General features: G+C 36.8%; 1 protein-coding gene across 1 annotated transcript in view; it reads right to left on the reverse strand.

Moving 5' to 3' along the window:
• LOC141377471 (uncharacterized) overlaps positions 1-23,766 on the reverse strand; it is a 516,632-nt gene that overhangs the window by 422,238 nt on the left and 70,628 nt on the right. The gene's annotated exons all lie outside the window — the stretch shown is intronic.

Raw genomic sequence — 23,766 nt, forward strand, 5'->3', positions numbered from 1 at the left:
AAATATTATTTCATATTTCCATGTTACCTTATAAAATGAAGGTGCAGTGCACCCAAAAATGGAAAACCAGGGGACAGTTTAATGCACTGAACAGTCTGAAGAAACTGGTTAGGTTATTTACTTCACAAAATAATTTGTCTAAAAATAAGTAAACATAATAATCATAATATATAGTGTGTGTGGAGTTGTTCTTGGTCATTTGCAGTACTGTATTTAGATGCACAGTAACTGATTTTTCCCCAAAATGCATTGTAAAATCTACAGTAACATACTGTTAACCATGTTCACAGTATAGAAAAGTTGAAAATACATTATTATACTGTGAAAACAACAATATATACAGTAACACACTGTGCACAGCTTATACAGTAAAAAACTGTTGAGAAATGCAGTATAATACTGTGAAAACAACAGAAATCGTTTACAGTGTAGATCACAATATCTACAAAAATATTAAGCAGCACAGCCATATTCTACATTGATGATGATCATAAGAATTTATTCAAGAACCAAATTAGAATATTACACATTGGGAAAGGAAGTATGACACTAAAGATAGGAGTTGAACTGAAATGGTAAATTATAATTAAATATGAATCAAAATGGAGAACTGAAAATTGTTATTTTAATACAGTAAATTTAAAATCACACTATATACTACAAAATGACTTGATTTTCTTTATATATTATCAGTTACCCTGGTAGATGGCACTGTGGCTCAATGGTTAGTACTGTCGCCTCACAGCAAGGAGGTCACTGGTTTGAGTCCCGACTGGGTTAGTTTGTATTTCAGTGTGGAGTTTGCATGTTCTCATCGTGTTGGCATGGGTTTCCTCCGAATGATGCGGTATCCCCCACAGTTTAAAGACATGCGCTATAGGTACATTGCGCGCTCTTTAGTACGCGCGCGCTCTTTAGTACACGCGCCAAAAAAAAATATTTTTCCATATTTTCATCTTATAATATTTTGTGTTAGTCCCCCTGTTTAATTCATTTCATGCACTGACAAATTGAACGAAAGATCAACATAGATCTGCTCCATTTTTTATTTCTCTCTATAATTTAAGCCTGCATAATTATATTGTTCATAATTCTAATGTTTTTTTTTTTAAACAGATTGATTAATTAAATAGATAGATTTTTACAAAACTTGACAACTGAACTGAGGCTCTGTATGAAATGAGAGTCTTACCTTTCTGATTTATATTTGATGATGATGTCTGTGGGTGTCAAAATTAAAGTGCACATTTTCGCTTATATAATATTTATTTATTTATTTATTTATTTATTTATTTATTTATTTATTTATTTATTTATGTATTTATTTATTTATTTTTATTTATTTATTTTTTTCAAATTCACTTACAATTATATATTTCTTAAATTGTCAGTTGTGTTTATGTTATGCTGAATAAAAAGTGTGTGTATACAATTATGTTTGGCTTTTGATAGATTATTTAAAATATGTGGCCAAGAAATAGCTATTAACTTTTTTTTTTTTTTTTTTTTGGGAGGGGCCAGTGAAAATTTTGGCAGGGCAAGTCAAATCTGAACCACTGCCAGTAGAAAAAATCCTTAGCGTTGAACCCTAAATAGTTTAAATGAATCTAAAAGGAGAAGAGAAAATGATTATTTAATAGTCAATTTTAATCACACTTCCACAATACTTACACTCAAATTAATGACTATTGCTACTTGTTTAAAATATATATTATGATGCAATTAACTTAATCAATTTGTGTTGGGATGACACGAAGGAATCGTGTGGAACTTCATTTTTTTTATTATAAGAACCCAGGAAATGTTTCTGATTTTCTCAATTTAATTTTAAATCGTACTAAAACACCTAGAACTAAAACTATTTTTTTTTTTATTAATCGCACAAGCATAAAAAACTCATTTAAACCATAAATGTAAAAAAAATATATAGTAACTTCACTCTAAAATAACATCATTCTCAACCCTAATTGTACTGAAAAGTGCAGACCATGCGATTCATTTTCTGCTCACTCTCTCTTTCTCAGCATCTCTCTCCTCCCCTAATTCAGTCACTCTTTCATTCTCCTCTTCCCTCCCATTAATCATATTTGTTCACATTACCGAGGAGAAGGCAGAGTAACACTGCTGATAGGAGTCTTAATTAGCAGGAACGATCTAACACACACCAGAACCTGTGTGAAGATCAAACAGCCTATCCGCTTACCGTTCAAATATCCCTGTCATTTACCACAGAGTGCAAATTTGATTCTTTTTTTCCCAGCGTTTTGTACTTTTCCCAGTAATTGAATTGTGCAGCTCCTAACTGAACGTTATCTGCGCAAACAGGGCGACGCTAACACATTAAACCACTTAATATCATCTGTTGTGGCTCGTGACCAAGAGCGTTTAAAGCAGTCATGCATGCTTAAAGGTGTGGACGGCACGGCGACTTACAGCATTTAATGAACTTAGTGCTCATAAATGATTAGCGTGGGCCAATTAATGCTCGACAGCATATATGTGTGTGTGTGTGTGTGTGTGTGTGTGTGTGTGTGTGTGTGTGTGTGTGTGTGTGTGTGTGTGTGTGTGTGTGTGGAGGGTCTTCTTCACAGCCAACAGAAGTCAGGCTGAATTAGAGTTACTAACAGATACACAAATAACTCGGCAATCATGGCAGCTAGCTTAGATTAGGTCAGCTAATTGGCACACTAACATGATTTAAATAGCGCAAATTAACGTTGGACAAAATTAGTGAGCTCTATTTAAATCAATCCCATTTCAAGCTTATTTCCTACAGATCCCCCCTTCTTTTTTTTTTGGAAGCCTAGATTTCATTCTCCAACATGCACATGCTCACTTCAAATGACCTCTTATAATAGTTTAAGAACATAATGTGTCGATTTGCATATTTCAGTGATTAAGTATATATGTCAAAGCTGATTTCTTAAGCCAGGACGAAGGAAAAGACATGATTTATTTATAGCTGGTGGGAGGAAAGGCGCATATCTCTAAAAACAGTGCACGTTTCGCCTTTCCCGTATGACCAACATGTGAAGCTGATCTGCATATGCTGCACTGAACATAAACATCAACCTGACGAAAGCCAAAATCCATCATTCCCTATATTCTAAATATATCCCACCATCTCATACAGCGAGAGCAGGTGACCCGAACTCAAACACATCCCGCGAGACTAATTTGCCTTCCTCTAAATCACTCACTCAGACCATCAAATCAGCATTGTTTGTTACTCAAGGATGCTCGCGCACGGAAGGAGTTTTCATTTCGCCACTGTTTATGAGGCATAATAAAATGTAAAATGAACTGCCAGAGGGAGTGAAGACGAGGAGACGACTCGCAGCGAGCTTTATTCAGCGATGTTCACAAGATTACGTTTACTACTGAGCAATATCGCAGGAACGGGACCCCCTGGCCACATATCAAGTGAGCGTCTGCGGTGTATTCAAGCATGTTAGTGCCACTGAACTGCTTTTCTGTGGCGTTAAACCTTCACAGCATTGTTTCAAACAGAGTGAAAGTATCCAAATAGAGGTGTTGAAAGAAACCAGCACCTTAAGGCGAATGCTCCATATTAGGGAGAAGATTCCGCTGCTTTTGGCTGCTATGGATACAGGCTTTCTTTGCTTTGAACAGGCTTTCTTGACTCTAAAGCAAATGCCATTTCTGGAGCTTGGTGGTAAAAGCACAAAGGACAAAAACTTTGTCAAAAATCAGCACAGATCTCTGGTTCATATTGTGAAATTTTTAACTGTTGTACTGTAAAAAATACAGTATTTAAAAAGAAAATTCCGGTAGCTGAGTTGCCGAAATAAAAAGAGTAAAATAACAGAAGTTAAATAACAGAAATTTACGCAAAAATTAAATTGAAGTAGATTTTTGTAATTTATTGGCCATTAATTTACGGTAATTTCTGTAAGGTATTAGCTGTCATTTTACGATAGATTTTTGTAATTTAACAGACAATAATTTATGGTAAATTTCTGTAATTTAATAGACAATATTTTATGGTAGATTTCTGTAATTTACCAGACAATATTTTACGATAAATTTCTCTAATTTAACATACGTTATTTAACATTAAATTTCTGTAATTTAACGTATTTTATTTTACGGTAAATTTCTGTAATTTACCAGAAAATATTTTACAGTAAATTTCTGTAATTTAACAGACATTATTTTACGGTAAATTTCTGTAATTTAATGGACGTTATTTTTATATCAAATTTCTGTAATTTAACGGACATTATTTTATGGTAGATTTCTGTAATTTACCAGACAATATTTTACAGTAAATTTCTGTAATTTAACGTACGTTATTTATTTATTTATTTTCAGCACCCCAGCTGCCGAAAAAAAAAAGTAAAATAACAGATTTTTTGTACAGTGTGCAAACTATCAATTGCCACGAGTGTAATAAACAAATAAATAAATAAATAAATTGAGAGTCTAAAAGCATTTACTGTGTGATAAAGCCAAAAAGCAAGAAAGTCGCTGAACCAGTTGGCATTTCTTTGTAGAGTTTGCATTTTCCCCCTATGTTGTTGTAGGGTTTCCTCCAGGTGTTCCGGTGTCCCCCACAGTTTTAGGACATGCGCTATAGGTGAATTGAATAAACAAAATTTATTTGTTATTTGTTTAATTGTTTGTGTGAACAAGTGTGCATGGGTTTTTTCCAGTACTGGGTTGCATATGAAAGGGCATCCGCTGCATATAACATATGCTGGAATTGTTGGGGGTTCATTCTACTGTAACAACCTCGGAAATAGAGACTAAGCCAAAGTAAAATGAATGAATAAATGAATGAATGAAGTCTATTAAAATGGAAATTGAATAACATCTAAATAATATTATAAAAGAGAAAGAAAAACATGATTTAGGTAAACTATATCACACAAGCAAGAGTTATATCAGTGTATGGGAATGAATGACAGCTGCAACCCAGTACTGGTAAACACCCAAACACACTCATTCACACACACACACACACACACACACACACACACACACACACACACACACACACACACACACACACACATACCCGCACACACACTATGGCCAATTTAGTTTATTCAATTCACCAGTAGCGTATGTCTTTGGACTGTGGGGGGAAACAGGAGCACCCAGAGAAAACCCACGCCAACAAAGGGAGAACATGCAAACTCCACACAGAAATGCTAACTGACCCAGCCAAGACTTGAACCAGCGACCTTCTTGCTGTGAGGTGACAGTGCTAACCACTGAGCCACCGTGTCACCTATTAGAAAGAAGTAATTTTTATTTTTTTCTTTCTTTCATGGAACAATTAAGAGATATTTTGAATTACTTTTCTGTTGTGTTATTTTGCACAATGGCTCTGCCTGTTTACTGTCCATTTCTGATGTATTAAAAAGAACAGAATATACTCTCTACAATATTGAACATCTCTTTAATAGTCTACAAGGACTTGCCAGAAAAAAAGCTAAAGAAAAAAACAGAACTGATGAGCAGATGACAGAATTTTCATTTTAAGGTGAACTATTCCTTTAAAGGTCAAACAATCGATTCTGATACAAATTCAATACACGGGTAATAACACTAACAAACAAATCAATAAATAAATAAATCATACAGTATCTGCTGTTTAACCATGACTTCAGTCTGTTGAACCAAAGGTCCCCACAAGTATAGCAAATGTACTGCGTTAGGCTGCAAGGATGCATGCAGTCTTTCTTTGCTTAGAAGCAAATGCTATTTCTGGTTCATGGTGGTAAAACAAAGGAAAAAAACTCAGAAATCAGTGCAGTTCTCTGGTTCACACAGTGATGTGATTTACTGTCTATGACAAATGTGTAACTGTTGTGTTAATCATATGGAGCTATCAATTGCCATTAGTGTTCTTAAAAAAAATAAATAAACTGACAGTCAAAAAAAGCATTTACTGTGTGATGAAGTCTATTAGAATTGAAATAGAATAACTTCATAATTAAGATTAGACAAGAAAAAAAACTCTCACTGTGCAGTTTTTATTTATTTATTTATTCATGCATTTATACATTTATTTATATATGATTTATTAAATCACACAAGCAAGAGTAATATTATTTCATGAGAATGAATGACAGCTTTTGCTCACTTTTATAATAAAGTGTGTTAACTAAATTTTATGATTAATTAAGTAATTTGAATGCTTTGTTTTAATGTTTCATTTTAATTTATAAGTACAGTAGCATATTTACAGCTACTGTATAGGCTATTTCTGTCCGTTCGCATCCCGTCTCTTTGTGCCGCCTGGCGGCATATTCACAAACTGTGGTCATACATTAAAAACACGTACTTGCCCATTTAAAACGGCGGCGGTTTACTTCTTTTCCAGTTTTTGATTTAAAATTGAGTCATTTCATTTTTTTTTTCTTTCATGGAACAATTAGATATTTTGAACTATGTACTTTTGTGCTATTTTGCACAAAAGTACGTGGTTACTGTCCATATAAATAAGAACACAATAGACACTCTACATTATTGAACATGTCATTTATAGTCTACAGAGACTTGCCAGAATGAGAAAAAAAAATACTAGAACTGTTAAGAGACAGAATAATGGCAGGATTTTCATTTTAAGCTAAAGTATTGCTTTAAAGGTCAAACAATCAATTCTGATACAAATTCAAAACTCAGGTATTTAAAAAAAGAATAAAACAAAAATAAATGAATAAAATAAAACATAATAAATATAATAAATAAATACAATAAAATAAAACAGGGGCGTATCTTCTGTTTAACCACCTTAAATGATCTTTAGTCTATTGAACCAAATTTGCCCACAGGTATAGTAAAACTAGCAATTATTTTTTTTTTAGATTTTTGGTTTTCATGAAATCCATTGAATGTAAGATCCATTTTTGATCCAAGTTCAATGCAAAGGAAGACATTGGCTTTTACAGAGTTGGCTTAGCAAAGCCTACAGTAAACAAAGTTTGGAGACTACAAAAAAACACATCCGGGCTAGTGAGATTTTTGTTTTCAGTCTGACTAAGGCACAATCTGATCCGGCAAACAGCTATTGTTTACACAGCGCAAAAGTGTGTGCTTCTAGGGGTATGACATGGTGACGTGCAGCCAATTCGCAAATAACATCACATTATGCTAGTTGACCAATCAGAGCCTCTTGAAAGAAACTTTCAGTGGAACTAGGAAATATGACAGTCAATTTCATGGTAGCAGTGTAGCGGTATATAATCAAAGTAAGATATATGAAAAATAATGTGATTTTCTACAAATGAAGCATGAGCACACATTGCTTTGCATCTTATGAACACAACCAAGCCTTGAAAATATACTGTGGACCACTCCTTTAAATTGTTCTCTACATAGTAGGTTCATGGCCTCTGAAAGTTCAAAAAATCTCCAAAAACCAATATGTTTCTCTACTCTCCAAAAACTTTATGATGCTCATTTACTACTCCATAAAATACTCTTAGAATCAGAAGGTCTATGATTGGATTTGGTTTGATATGGCTATTGATATGGTTTGTGTTGTAAAAATTAATGCGCATACATGCAAATGACAGTTTGCCTTGTGTTCTGGTTGGCTCATTGCCCATGTGGTTTTACACTTGTGAAATTTACATAAGAACAAACAAACAGTGGTGTCTAAGGCTCACGGTATTACCATCTCCATATAATGATCTCTTCTTATTCTACTATGCCTTGATATACCCAGATTGTCTTTATAGGGCACCTTAAAGCATACACAAAAAAAGTTGTTTTTTTTTAATACAAATGTAATATTATCCCTCTTTATACATTTTTACACCTACCACGCAAGAGCACCTCTAATCCTTTCATCCTTGATATAGTTGTGTACACTGCTGTGAAACTAGCAAGCATGTGTTTTTCTTCTCATCCCATTGACGGTATCCTATAGCAGATTTACCTCAGATAATAAAAGCGCTCCTCGTATAACCTTGCCATTCATCAAGCGCTGAAAGCTTTTTACCTGTGTCTTCTGCATGAACCCAGACAGCCCATAAAACATCGCTAATTAAATGCTGCTTTGGAGCCTCGCCTGACCAGATTCAAACATTTTCAAAAAGCGACAGTGCCTTTCGAATAAGCAGCACAACAACGCGGCGATGCGATGAGTGGAGCCAGAGAGAAGTGTTTATAGTGTAAATTAGTTCACGCCGCTCCTCAGCACCCCATAAACAGTCGGAGTTCTCCTCACTCTCATTGCTCTTTATGATTATCTCTATTATCATTTCTCTTTATTCTCCTTCCATCCCCTCAGGCTTTGGCAGTTTAACAGGGAAGCTGCAATTAAACTCACTCTGGGGTTAGAGGCCAATAAGGCCAGCGGGAGCACAAAAAGAGCGCAAGAAAGAGCCCGGACGAAAATGTTTTGCTCTGGCTCTATTACACAAGGCTTGCAATCACAGGGACCCATCTCGTCAGCAGGGTCACAATCCTTGGAGAATAAAAAGCTCATTTTGTGTTAATGAAGAGACGGAGGAACATTTGCACTAGGTCACTCTACACGCAAGAGTAGCGACCGTTCGGCTTGAGAAAAAAACGGAGGGCAGGGCATGCTTCTTTTCTGCCCACTACAGCAGGGCTAAACCCAGAGAACATGTTAGGTTGGTCACCTCTAGTCCATGACAGATGCTTCAATCCCATGGTCCTACAGTGCGACGAGTGCAAAGAGGCTGAAGGGAAATGTAGAGAAGTGACTCAACCAACCTATTTGAAGAGATAAAGTCAGACAGGAGACATAAGGGTGCAATTTGGTGCGAAGCTCTGTGGCTGAGTGGTGAATTCAAAGAGGACGTTGTTGGCAGTATATCAAATGTTGCGGAATTTATTCGGGAGCGATTATATTGTCTGTAATCATTTGCCACTGTTTTACATGTCGACTTTCATCTATTGTCGTGCATTGTGTCGAAATGTCAGACATTGGGAATCGCGAGTTCCCCGAGACGATCAGATCAAGCTGTAGGAAAAGATGCCAAGCTGTGTGGCAGAACAAAGAGAGATTCTAGACTCGTTTCTCACTTACAAACTGAACACTCACACTTATGGTCAGAAATGCTCTTTTTTTGTGGTGTATGGCTTTCTTAATGTTATGACACAATTTTATTCTGGAGGCATGCTCAAAAATCTAGACAGAAATTTCTGCTGACTACTAAGGACTACTGAGTTACTCTTAAAAACTTAAAATCTCTTAAAAACTCTTAAAATCAAACTTTACCAAGCTATAGAACATTTGGACACACATTGAAATTTAAACAAAGTTATTATTTCATTTGACAAACACCTAATATATATATGGCTAAGAAATAACAGAAAATGGCTAATTGTTATAAGACTGTAAGTGAAGTTTTACAAAATAATTTCAAGAGGAGCACATGATATGATTGATCGCAGCAGGTCCCTCATCCGTAATCAGTAATAATCCAATCAGATTGATCCAAGCCTACAATATATAGACTGATTTAACCCTACTGCCTTAAGGCTGATTTATACTTTGACATCAAGCACACAAGTATGGTCTGGCACAGCCTTCGGGTAGCCACATCGCCCTTGCCATGGCTGATGCAGATACTGATGCGCACCTCTCAAAAAATGTAACTACACGACAGAACAATGCGTAGCGCAAGCTTTGTGATTTGTCGGCTTGGTATCGATAGCGAGTGTGGGTGGTGCTGAGAGCTGTGAGCCTGATGGAGGGATTGCTAACAAATGTCAAATCCCGTAAAGAAGCTCCAGATGGAAACATTTGTTTTGTGTTTACCTAATGATTAAAGTTGTTGCACGTCTGCTGGTTCTGCCTCTAAATGAGAGAGTTTTAGCTACTTGTACATTAAGGTAGCGTTCAGAAAAAACTAAACACTTGCAAAGAAACACGACACAGAGGAAGATAAAAACCTACTGCCAGCTAGCATTTCAGAAATGTTGTTGCAGAGCAACACAAACAGCACACAGAAGTATAAATGCACGACTCAACCAAGGCAGGCACCGTGGGCTCCACCGATCACTCAACGCAGAAGAATAAATCAGTTTTCATGTTCATTTTCATAGAAAGCCCCCCTTCCACTCCATCTACTCTTTTTACTTCTTTACCAGGGGGAGTTCTTGACACCTACCTGATCTCAGACACCGTTATGTTCTAATTGATCAGGAGGGAGCCCCAGGCTGAATTATCTCATGCTAAACCTGCTAATAGCATCAAGCAAAATCTAAAGGTTGATTTATACTTCTGTGTTGAGCATGACCCACGGTGCCTTCCTTGAGCGTAGTCATGCGTTTATAGTTCTGCGTGCTGTTTGTGTAGCTCTGCAATAACACTTCCGCAATGTTTGCTAGCAGTAGGTTTTTATGTTCCATGTTGAGTTTCTTCGCAGGGGGGTTGTTTTTTCTAAACCCTACAAGTAGCTAAAACTCTCTAATTCAGAGGCAAGAACTGGCGGACATGCAACAACGTTAATCATAAGGTAAACACAAAACAAAAGTAATCATCTAGAGTTCCTTCACGGCACTCGACACTTGTAAATACTCGCTCCATCAGGCTCTCAGCACCACCCACGCTCATCACCGGTACTAAGCCGACCAATCATAGAGCATGCGATGCGCGTCATTGCGATGTGTAGTTACATATTTTGCGAGGTGCCTGTCAGCCTCAGCGAGGACCGTATGAAGGCTGCCCCGGACCATATGCGTGAGCTTGACGCTGAAGTATAAATCAGTGAGAACTCCTGTTTTAAATACTGTTTGTGACAATTAACTTGTATGACAACAAAAAGAATCTAAAAGAGGTGAATATTTTTAAAGGTATAGTTCATCCAAAAAAATTTATTTGTACCCAGGGCCGGAGTGGGACTCTTTTTCAGCCCTGGAGTTTCAAGCCTTAGACCGGCCCACCTCAGTTCACCACTGACTATATTAAAATAAGGTCATTTCTAATTCAGTTTCTAATTGCACTATTACGTCTTTTTTTGAGAAAACAGCTGTTTTAGAACTTCAAATGTTCAACAACCCTTACAGTATTATATGTCTTAACAATAGAAAAATTTTAAAAATGTTACTCTGACGAGGACCGAACCCGGGTTGGCGGCGTCATAACCTTACGTGCTAACCACTGTACCACAACAGCTCGCGGGCAAAAAACTGACCGGCCCACTGGGAATTCTCCCGGTCCTCCCGATTAGCCAATCCGGGCCTGTTTGTACCACAAAATGGAAATGTTAACCATCCCCTCTTTCTTCACAGTATGTTGTTTTGTGTTCAATTAAAAAAGGAAACTCAAACTAGTTTGTAACTTGAGCAAATGATGAAAATTTACATTTGTTTGAAAACTACTCCTTCAAATATCTAATATTGAATGCTCTTCGCAAACCAAGACATTTAAAACTATAACATAACACAATGTGTTTTCAATATATCAATATATATATATATATATATATATATATATATATATATATATATATATATATATATATATATATATATATATATATATATTCAATAAATATATATATATATATATATATATATATATATATATATATATATATATATATATATATATATATATATATGAATGCCTTATATCAATTCTACACATTTTAATAAAAAATCCTGACTGAGACTATATATTTTTTTCCAGAGAGAATTTTGATTAAATACAAGTCAAAGATAAATCTCTAATTTAATCTACAAAAAGCAAGAAAACCATTTTGGAGTTAGCAGATATACCTCAACAATGTCATAATCTTTGCCATTTTTCAAAGATACCAAAGTCTGCAGTAAAATGCAAGAAATGTCAATATCATCTCAAGAATTTCCCATCAAATAGTTTCAAGACCAAACACTCCGAGTTATGGCATTCACATTAATATAAGCTCTATAACCTTGAGGTCAATATCTGTCGAAATTACTTCTCCTATTTTTTTTTTTTTTTTTGGCTTAGAAGAAACAAACATGAACTTCAGAGAGAACACTTATCAAGTCTCCTTGATAAAGAAGCATCCTTTGAAGAGCCAATGAGCCACTTCTAGGAACATTTTGAAAAGTACAGCTAAACCATTCGTACAGCCCATCGCACTGGCCGAGAGACATGCAGTGAGATTCATAAATGGCTAAATGAGGGCTGGATAATCTCCTATCTGTGTCCAGCATGCCATCCGCTGGCTCCCCGAACACTAGGATTGAACCGCGCTTTGGATTCCCACCCAAATGAGAAACCCTGACATTTGAGCTCGCCCAAAATCCCAAAAAGCAATAATAGCCAAAAAAGCTCAGTTTAGCAATGGAAGAACTGCCAGGCAGCCCTCACACACACACATACATACACACTGACAAACTCACGCCAATACTCAACTCACTCAATTCCTCTACCCATCCCGAATCATGTCCTTTCTCCTTTGCACATACACCTTTTATACATCGTCTTTTCTATCATGGCGTCTGCCACTGTTTGAGTTATCATTTGGTTTCATCAGCACATTGGCATTTATCAAGAGATTCAGATACGGACTATGCTGCAGACCCACACTGCCCCCTTCTGGTGGCTGACGAAACTGTTTTACAGGTCTCAAATCGGCTCATTCAGAAACTCCACATCTGCACACAGTGATGACAGATTATACATTCAGTATTGACCACAATGATATGGCCATAAGGAACCACAGTATAATAATATCTGACACAATCCTAAGCTTTATTAGAGTATTGAATTCGCCAACTGCAGATAACAAAGTGCCAGGCTAAAATTGGAGCTTTCTATAGTGTAAAGACAATTACGGGCCATTCCACAAAACAAACTGCTTCACTCTCAAGGTTTTAAGCTCCCTGGGGGACTTTTAATTTCCAGGGGTAACTCTGATGGGGCTGAATGTTGCTGTTAAAGTAGCTTTTCCGAGTGACACACAGCAGTGTTCAAATCTGGAATGGATTTAACCACATAGTGCAGTACCTGTAATAAGAGATCAGTGTGATGCTATACGTCTTTGCCCTTATACTCGATTTCTGGTGCCTTTAAAAGTCCCATTAGTTCAAACTGCCCTGCTATCTGAAAAAAAAGAGATTTTTCAGTGTCCTAGCATGCTCTCTCCATCTCCTTTGTTATGACTTTTTTTGCCAACGTAGGGGTAAGAAAAATGTCACAGCAATGCAAGAATATTTGCCAATGTCTGTCTGTAAGGGAGCGGGAAATGAAGTGGTGTGTGCGCGAATGTGTGTGTGCGACTGAACAGAAGCTTTGATGTTTCACACCTTCTGAAGTGGGCCTTCTTCAGGTGTCTAAAGTGGAGAGGTCCTGGAACTGTAGGGAGAGGCGTACTTGTTCAAAGACTCGCTCTCTCATCCTTTTCTATCACTCTCTCACTCCTTGGGAAAAAAAAGGAAAGTATCATTTTGACTATTCACTGTAGCCTGTGGCACACATACGCAGCAGCTGTTTTATTCTGTCAAAATACCACCATGGATTCTTATACAATAATACAGCAATTAAAGGGACAGTGTATTATTTTCAATGTTAAAACACATGTACCTGTTCCTTATCAAATACTAATAAATGCATCATAACTATCTTTAAAAAGGATTGTTCGCCAATACAAATTACATATTTTACATGCAACTTCCCGAACATAACAAAGGATGATCTCTTTAGTCATGATTTAGTAAAAGCAGTATTGTCATGTAATAATAATAATACATTTTATTTATAGTGCACTTTTCTCAGACCCAAAGCGCTACAAGCCATACAAGGCAAACAAAGCAGAACACTAAAAACAGAAGAAAAAAAACAATAATAAATAAATAAATAAATAAATAAATAAAAAATTGTAAAAAACAGTATGACCGTCATCTTTACTGTATGCAGATTTTTGACAAAACAGAGCCGATAATAGAGCTGTGAACCTAAACTAGTCTCATGGTTCTGTTCAGTTACGATTATCATGCCATCGATTCGGTTCAATTCGATATCTCGGTGCATTGACGGTGCTTTTCATACACAGTTTTATATTTTCTTCACAGCAGCAATTCTTGTATTAAAATGTATGAATATATTAATATTTACACTAATTGTAATACAATTTTGTCATTTAATACAAACAGTCAGCTATATAAACTGCACCTTAAAACAACAAGACCATTTAGCAAATAGTATAAACAAATATAAATATCCAGCTGGCTTTCTGATCCTTGTCTAGTTCTCTTACACCCCTTTGATTGGTCACACCCTCAACAAAAATGGTTGCGATTGGCTCTTGCGCGCTGCGCTCTTCACAGATGATAAGCGGCAGGGGCGATCACAGCTGATCTATGATAGACACAGTAAGTAAAACTCTGCAGACACGCGCTCGTGTCTGTATCTAGAAGTAACGCTGCAAAACAGCCGCGAGGAGAAGAAAAGTCACGCCAGCAGGTCAAATGGGCCACAGTGTGTGTGTGTGTGTGTGAGTGAGAGAGAGAGAGAGAGAGAGAGAGAGACAGGGAGAAATGGAGTACTTTCATTCTCTCAATCACAGTGAAATAGGGGCTTCTGCTGCAAACAAAAACAGTGAAATTGTGCACAGTTCATGAGTTTTAAGTCGTTGGAGTGTTGTAAATACTCGCGCTCGCCTCCCTCACGAAAGAGCGCATATGAGATAAATGACGTCAGTACATAATAACCGGTTATGATTATTACTGAACCGATAACGAATTGTCCGCGTCTGCATCGCGGTGCATCGAAGAAACAATTCATTTTGACAACCCTAGCCGATAACATAACAGCCTTCTTTCATTTTCATCAACAAAATATGAAACGCCCTGTATCTTTTGCTGAATATCCGTTTTAATAATCAGTAATAGCAATCAATAATACAATAGGTTTATACAATTTAGAAAATTTTAGAAAAACTCAACTGTTTAGTCTCCACTTCACTTCCTAATCTGCAATGGCCTCTCTGGATATCACACTAACTGTACCCAAAAAAAAAAGTACTAATACTTTCCTTCTTAGACTTTACAGACCTGAAACTTGCCTACCGCACTTATTCCTTGTTGCTCTTATAGTTGTGTAAGTTGCTTCCTTGTCCCCATTTGTAAGTCGCTTTGGATAAAATCGTCTGCTAAATGACTAAATGTGAATTTAAATGTAAAATAAAGGCAAGCAATCAGTCAAATGTGTAGAATCAGTGTTCATGCTTATATAAATTAATATATTGAATTATCTTTGTGCTCAGCTAAAACACGTTATCTGAAAACAAGTAAAAGATTCAAAAGACCTGAGAGTCCTTAGATAGAAACCAAATGAATTAAATATCACGTTTAACAACTATAGTGAGATGAGATCCAGTGGTAGATCCTTGATGAACTGTTCGACGTGCGCTGCTCTCACCTGGAGAGTTGTGCTCTAAGCACCCGCCGACTGCCTGGGGCTCAGACATCCGCAAATGCTGCAGTTCATGAGAGAGTGTGTTTGGTCACATGATGTGCGTTTTCAGCAGTATAGTGTGAACGAAGAGTTTTTCAAGAACGCTAGATGAAACGTGTGTAAACATGAATCGTTTTCATTCTAAAATGCTGTTTTAAAACTAAAATGTATTAGTGTAAACTGGGCCTAAGCGCCACATTAATTAGCCAATAAAATCTGCATTCTGATTCAGTCCATTTACTAACTTTAATCGTACCCTTATACAGTTACAGTCTATTTATCTATTGTCCTGGCATGGACTTCAGTCATTTTGTTTGTGGATCTGTGTGAACAGATCATTCTAACAATGCTGTCTATATATGAAACTTTTAAAAACAAATATCAAAAACTTTTCCATTTTTAGTGCACTGTTGTACCTTAAAGGTATTAAATCGATTTTTTTTGTCAGCTGCCTTGATGTCACAACTCAATATAGTCACTCCTGAAGAGTTTGAGACTGTACACATTTTGTGATTTCATCAGAAGATCTGAAGTGTCACTTTTCTGCACTTCAGGTATTACTGATCTCCTTGATCCAAACAACGGCTGTTGAGTTTTAGGAAAACCTGCTTGAAAGAAATGTGGCTTTACTTTATTTTAAGTCTTTGTGTCCTTGTTAGGAATAGTTACAAGTAATTATGCAAAAAAATTATAATAATTACCGTCATTAGGTGATGAGCAAATCGTACTAAATTGTACGAACTAGATCGTACGAATTTACACGAATTAGCCTCTAAATCCAAAAAGTTACGAATTGCCGTGAGATTGTGTTGAAATATCCAGAACACTACTACAAATAATTGCCAATGATTTAAGATAAATAGTTTACATTCAAAATTGTATGTTCACTGTATTTTTACAGTTTTAAAGTCTTCATTCAAAAATATAAATATTTGTATATCCTAATTCATAATTGAATTTCATTAATATGATTTTATTCTATGATTAAAATGCTGTGATTTCTTTGAGATTCAGACTGGGCTTAACCCTCACACCTTTTGCAGGCCTCTTCTCACAAAAAAACATCTACAAACGCTCTTCACATAAAGTCCGTTACAACTAAATCCCCTTCACACATTGAGCCTCGGGTGATCTCGCTTCTGTCACAGTTTGTGAAGGTGTCCTCTTAACGAATGGATTCTCCTGATTTCTCTCTGTCCTCTCATACATTAACCAAGTTGAAAGCACAACGGTTCTCCAGGGACAGGATGAACCAGACAGACTCTGGCTTTAAACTTTTCCGCAACATCTCTGGACACAGAGACAACTTCCCATCAAAAAGCGCGTTCCCAATCCTTCACATCACTCGCAAACCATGCACCCATTAAAAAAACGAAGCATGCGATTATGAGCTTGATTTGCTTTGTAGAGACCTGTCTGATAGAAATGAGAGCGGAGACGCGAGCTCATAAACAGACTGGCAGTTTTTATACTCTTGAATAATTCATTTCATTTCATGTGTTGCCTGTATATTAACTATAACAAGCCCAAACCTGTCAGAGTCAGAGTATTTCAAAGACATCACAATGAGCTGTTGAGAGACGGCAAGCCGGTCTAAATGACTCATCTGTGTGTGTGGGAGAGAACAAAGACGGAGAGAGAGAGATCAGATGCAGGTCTCTGTGTGTGACCTACAGCACAGCAGGTCTCTCATTCTATGCCTGACTGACTTAGACATTTGCCACCTGTGCACACGCACACACATACATATGCGCGCACACACATGCCTGCTTTTCTATTATGATGAAGAAAGACTTGTCATTGACGTCTTTTATTTTAATTCCTTGACTATTTTCAATACTGCAAGTTAGAGTTAGGAAATTAACCCTTGTGTACTTGTACACTTAATACCCTTTCGTTATGTTCATGGCTGTTTTTGCCCCATTGACTTTCCATTATAATTACATGTTTTGATTGTAATACTACCATGCAGTTATGCATTCCACATTGTTGGTGGTTTTCCCTGTAGGGAAGAGGTCAGATGTGTCATTTTTACTGTTGGTCATCAGTTAGCAGCATTAACCCTTTAGATAGGCCTGTGCAAGAAAGTGTCTGGCCTTTATATGGAGTTGTATAATTTAAAACAGCAGATTATGGTGTGTGTGGATAAATACACTTACTACGTTTACTATGTTTTGAGAGCTGAGCTGCTTACTTCGCGCACTTATGTTCAGTTAAGTCGGATTTAGTTAAGGTTAAATCGGCCAGCCCTACCTTAAGACCTGTATTACACTGAAGTGCACAACTTCAAATAAAAATAAATACATTAATAAAATGATTTATAATTATTTGATTATAAATACATTATGATTAATTAGTAACGGTTTCTATTTCAAATATTATTCCTTTTATTCATAATTTTTATATGAAATGTACGGCTTTTCTCTCCAGTTAAATAACCAATTTTAAATTTTTTGTGATTGAGAATGAGAAGTATTCCATCAAATTTTGATCTCTTTACTCTTCTAAAGTAGTGTCATTTCAATACATATAAAACATCCTTTTTTTGTGTTAGAAATTATTAACATGGATGTTTAAATTAACACGGTAAAGAAATTGGTAAAGAAATAAGCATTATAAACACTAGATGATGGATAGTAGAGCCCAAATTGTCTTCTTTCCAAAGATACATAATCTGTGAATATAGACCAAATTATTCAACAACTGTTACTGTTTTAGTTTGTGAAGGACATTTTTGAGAAAGTGCCTCTGCCGATGAGGGAAAGAAGGACATCAATAGTCAAAGTCTCAGAAAACTTTTTACAGAAATCTCATTTTGGTCTCCATTTGGTCTCCATCCAATCTCCATTTTGCTATCTTCATCAAATTAATAATATAAACTCACGGGACTCTTGGCTTTCAATAATTTTTTTTCTAGGTTATTACATTAATGTTTTCCTGTGTTTGTATATGTAAAAACAAACATTGAACACAGTACAATTTTTCAATCACATTACTGCATAATGTATAACTTTTTATATGTTTGAGCATGAAACCATCTAGACCAGGGGTCTCAAACTCAATTTACCTGGGGGCCGCAGGAGGCAAAGTCTGGGTGAGGCTGGGCCGCATAAGGGATTTCACAAAAAAAAGTCCTCAAATGTCATTATTAACAGTTTTAATTATTTCTTCTGAACATGAAGTGTCCTGAACATTAATAGAACATTGAGTGAAGATTATGAACAGTTCTTCTGAACATGGCATCTTTTGCCTACTTCTTGCTGCCAGAGACTTGACAGCGCTTCTTCTCACAAATCTGAACCACATTTGGCTTTAGAGCGGAAGCAGTTGAGACCCTCAGTATGGCTTGAAGATGATCATCATTAAGTCTAGACCTGTACTTTGACTTATTGAAGTCCTAGGGAAAAAGGTGGGGGAACTCACCCAAAACTTCTATTCCCTCACCTAAAAAAAAAGGCGTATATATGTATAAATAAAACACCCCCACCCCACTCCAGTCACATCAGTCTGTACCAGTCTGTATCTACCTATAATAAGATGCAGGGCAGGCACGTGCACACATAGGGCTCAACCTGTGCAGAGCACATGCCCTTTTTAGTCTTGCATAGAAAGTACCCTTCCAAAATGATCAAAAGTGCCCCCGCGACGCGACACACCCTCGGTCCCGCCCTTCAGTAGGCGCGCGATAACACCGCTCTTGAGTACGCGCGCGACAACACAGCTGATCAGAACGCGCGCGACAACGCGCATTGAGTGACAAGCGCGCTGTGTACGGATAGAATCAGCGGAGCGGGGAGCGCTCTCTCTCCCCGCTCCGCTGATTCTGTCAGAGTACAGCGGTCGGCGCGGGCCACAAAATATTGCACTGAGGGCCGCAAATGGCCCACGGGCCGCGAGTTTGAGACCCCTGTTCTAGACCATAGTAAAGCTCAAAGGTTCTTCTTTGCAATGATACCTAACTTTTGGTTGGAGCTCACTGATGTCAAGAACTGTTAGTATTTAAAATTAGGTAGGTAGTGTAGAATTCTAAATGTAAATTCTACTTATTATATAAATATACAAAAAAATACTAAAGCAATATTTCCTTTAAAAGCAGTAGAGTATACATTGTGAGATTTGTATGAATTATTTATTCTCAATTAAACAAGCACACAGAAAGAGACAAATGCATTCAACAAATGTCATTGAAATACACACACTGTATGTGCTGGAAAAAAAAAAAAGTCATTTTCATACCATCTGAGCAATTCAAGCTTGAATTAACACCTAAATGCGAGTTAACGGTCAGCCTGGCTCCAGCTGCTACCATTGTCATGTTATTTACTATATTTGTTTATCAAGCTGTTTTCTTTCCAAAATTCCCCAGAATGTAGTCTAAACATGACCAGCGCAAACACACGCTGATTTCATCATGACTCAATATAGATTCATCCAGTCAATGAATCTATATTTGCAGATATAACATATCTGACAGTGACGTGGTGCTTCTTAATCCAATGTTTGTACACGTTTGTGCGTTTACATGCATGAAAGTGTGCATATTGCAGACTTGAGAACAGATATCAGCCAATTCAATCTGCCAAGATGCACGGCAAACATGACAGGCTTGATTAAGCTCTCCTATAAATTGCACAATAAGCAACCCAGTCATGCTTGATATAAATTAACCCCAAAAACGCATGAAGAACTAATATAAGCACAGAGAACAGCTAATGTAAACTGCTTGGAGGATGAAGACGGAGATAAAGACTGATGCACATCAGTGTGTGAGCAAACAAATGCACGCAGGCCTTGTTTACACATGGTTTTAACATGCATTAGATTGGCTATACATCATATTTTGTATTGTACTGTTGATTTGCACCATATCTGTGTGAATTTCTGGCCACCACAGAATCTACACTGTAAAAAATGGGTTCCACACAATTATTTAATGTTGTTCCAACATACAGGTCAAAATTATAAGCCCCCTAAATTATTAGCCCCCTATTTATTTTTCCCCAATTTCTGTTTAAGGAGAGATTTTTTTTTAACACATTTCTAAACATTATAGTATTAATAACTAATTTCTAATAACCAATTCATTTTATGTTTGCCATGATGACTGTCACCGACTCGGTCCCAGTCATTCCCCTCGCTGGCCAGCAGAGGTCATCATCACCGACTTTTTACATTACATCATCCATTGACTGATTAGCACTCAAACCTGCACTACATCTCCTGATCACCTGGCTCACGCTTATAAGCAGCACACACACACAGCTTCATTGCGAAGTCTTGTTCTGCCCTGGCTAACACTACTGAGCGTTCTCATCCTTGCCTGCTTTCCTGTTGTGATCTTGCCTCGTTTACTAAAACAGTCCTGCCTGCCGCCTGCCTTGTACTTCAGCCTGAATCCCGACTTTGATCCTCGCCGCCTGCCTTGAACTCTAGCCTGCTTATCGACTCTGATACTAGCCACCTGCCTCTGACCCATGCCTGCATACTCATCCTGTGTTTACCTGCTGCCAGCCCAACGATGATATAATACTGTGTTTGATGTGAGTTTGCGCACGCACAACATCTGTGTGCTATTTGTTATTAAACTGTGTTTAATAAAAATACTGCAAATGGATCCCTCTGTGTCAGCCACTTCGTTACAATGACAGTAAATAATATTTGACTAGATTTTTTTCAAGACACTTCTATACAGCTTAAAGTGACATTTTAAAGGCTTAACTAGGTTAATTAGGTTAACTAGGCAGGTTAGGGTAATTAGGCAAGTTATTGAATACCGATAGTTTGTTCTATCGGAAAAAAAAGGCTTTTAAAAAAAATGTAACTGCTTTTATTCTAGCCAAAATAAAACAAATAAGACTTTCTCCAGAAGAAAAAATATTATCAGACATACTGTGAAAATGTCCTTGCTCTGTTAAACATCATTTGGGAAATATAAAAAAAAAATAATAATAATAAAGGGGGGCTAATAATTCTGACTTCAAATGTAAATCAATTAGGTTAACTTAATATTTTGAGTTTCTTTCGATTGTTAAACGAAGATATTTGGAGTAATGTTGGAAATCGGTAACCCTTCCATGGTATTTGTTTTCTTTACCATGCCTGTAGCCAGGAGGGATTCGGGTGGTTCAGAAGACTCACCCCTCACTGACAAATGACCAGACTTTGTCCCATACATGAGCTCATTTGTCTTATTTTGACTGCTATGCCAACATAAATAATATAAATAACACTATCAAAAAAGGCTTTAAGACCGAGCGGAATCCTCTGTTGGCTGTCGCTTCAGCATGATTTTAGCTAATCAGTTTTGGCCAGTGCTAATAAATATAAAAATTTTAGAATCTGACATAAGAGAAGTCCTCTTTTGCGACTGTACTGTTTTTAAAGTAACTTTTATTCTAAATCTTGGACCTTACTGTTGAAACAAAAATGACAAATAGAAAGGTGTGAAGCACCAAAAGCAGCGAGAAGGGTCTTGCTACAGAGTTGCACTTGCACCTTCAGGCTTGCATGCTCAGGCACCCACGCTTCCTAGGCAAGTGATGTCATTTACAATCGACCCCTGCACTCTCCTGTCACGACACGTCACTTGCAATCATCACAAATATACCGAAAGTTTCCAGTTTGTTTGCGTTGCCAGTGACGATGTTGTCAAATATGTTGTCAAAATTAATTGTTTCTTCGGTTCCAACTACTTAAAAACACAAAAACTGTGCACAATTTCACTGCATGTGTGTTTTTTTGGACAGCCTTTCACTGACACTTACAGTAGAAGCTCCTATTTCACTGTGATTGAGAAAATGAAAGTACACTCCACTACTTTCTCTCTCTTTCTCTCTCTCTCTCTCTCTCTCTCTGTGGCCCATTTGACCTGCTGGTGTGACTTTTCCTCTCCTCTCGGCTGTTACAGCGATACTTCAGGATAGAGGTCTGCTCGGGAATAAATTTCCGAATAAATCGTGGGAGTGTTCGGTAACTGCTGTAACTTGACGCTGTGTTGCTGTCTATATTAGTGTATATGTGTGTGTGAATGAGAGAGAGCGTGATGCTGTGTGTCACTTGCTTGGTGCTGTGTGGGTGTGTGTTTATACAGACAGCTTGTCATACAGACAGCCCCCCTTACCCCCTCCTATATAAAAACTGTGTATAGAAAGCATCGTCAAACTCAAAGACAACAAAACATAATAGCCTTTGCATCTTTGCTGGCTCGCAGACAAATTTTACTACACTGGAAATCTTTAAATCCACCTAAAGCATCACACTGGCTTCAAGATCTGATGTTATATTTACACTTGGAAAAAATTAAATATTCAATTAGAGGCTCTAGCAAATTCTCATATGTATGGCAACCATTATTAACATATTTCTCTGCTATAAGTGTACTTCCTGGGGAATAATGTGACTGTCTTGTATGTAACTGGAATCTTTTTTCTTTGTCCTTTCTTTCTCTGTCCAGAATCTCAAGCTTTTTCTATGTTAACTTACCATTGTTAAATAGCACAGCCTTATCCCTCATTGAATCACCCATTACTGTTGTCACTCTATTTCTATATGTATTTACAATTATTTTATTTATTTATGTATTTATTTATTTATTTTTTTATTTTTATTTTGAAAAAAAAAGATTTGACAGCACTTTTTTTTACATTTTTTAAAAAATTCATTATTATTATTTTTTTTATAATTACTTTTCCTTTCATTTTTATTTATTTATTTATTTATTTTTATCGTTCTTTAGGCAGTGTATTTAGGGGTAGTTAAAGTGGGTTTTATATGTATAAAATGTATATAAAATGTCAATTTTCTGTATAAATAATGTAACTTGTTCTTGGCATAAAAAATAAAGGAAAAAAAAAAAAGAAAGCATCGTCAATGTAATGAGAAATCGAATTGAACCGAATCAATGGCATGATAATCGTAACCGAACCCTGAGACCAGTGTAGGTTCACACCTCTATTGTCAAATAATTCGAAGTACTTAAGTTGTATACCATGACGTATCCCCCACTTGGGAAACTATTCAGCAGGTCCCAGGACGATTGCAAACAAGAATGCAGATGTCGATGCAAGTGACATGGCAGAACAGTGCAGGACCCTTTTGCATGAAAGTCCTTAACCAAAAAATCACTAAGTTTAAGGGCACCCTTAGTATAAGTTGGTTTGCAAGGAGAAAAAAAGAAAAACAATCAACTTAAGGCTGCCATTAAGTTTTTTCACCTCAAGTATAAAAAGACTCAAAGGGCTGTAGTTTTATAAATAAACTAATACGTGTTGATAAGTTAGCACGTCTGCGCAACAGTGCATCCATATGAGATCGTAGTTTCAGTGCAGCTTCAACAGTCTCTACATGATCCCAGCCCAGTTTTATAG

The sequence above is a fragment of the Danio rerio genome, chromosome 14 (genome assembly GCF_049306965.1).
Source record: "Danio rerio strain Tuebingen ecotype United States chromosome 14, GRCz12tu, whole genome shotgun sequence".
NCBI lineage: Eukaryota > Metazoa > Chordata > Actinopteri > Cypriniformes > Danionidae > Danio > Danio rerio.